Source organism: Cystoisospora suis (assembly GCF_002600585.1).
Source record: "Cystoisospora suis strain Wien I chromosome Unknown contig_1083, whole genome shotgun sequence".
Lineage (NCBI taxonomy): Eukaryota > Apicomplexa > Conoidasida > Eucoccidiorida > Sarcocystidae > Cystoisospora > Cystoisospora suis.
Window position 1 is genome coordinate 93,486 of NW_027153884.1, and position 325 is coordinate 93,810.

Genomic DNA, 325 nt, shown 5'->3' on the forward strand with positions numbered 1-325 from the left:
GCTAATGCACCCCGCCATGCGCCCTTGCCACCCAGTTCAAAGCAAAGCTGCCCCATTGTTTTGTTTCAGACGGGCTCTTTCGGCGTGCAACACGGAGATACAGCGGGAGCGCCCGGATTGAGCGTTNNCCGCCGGTACGGCTTGTCTGCAATCTAATCGAGACAACGAACTAAAGTGGTCCCCAGGTTTATAACGCGCCAAAACTCAGAAGGGCAACTCCTGGGAGACAGCAGCACGGTTACCTTTTCTGGGCCTAAACCTCGTCCTCCAGAAAAGTCTTCTTTCGCCCGGGAAGCGTCCTGCAGAGGTTATCATGGTGCCCCCT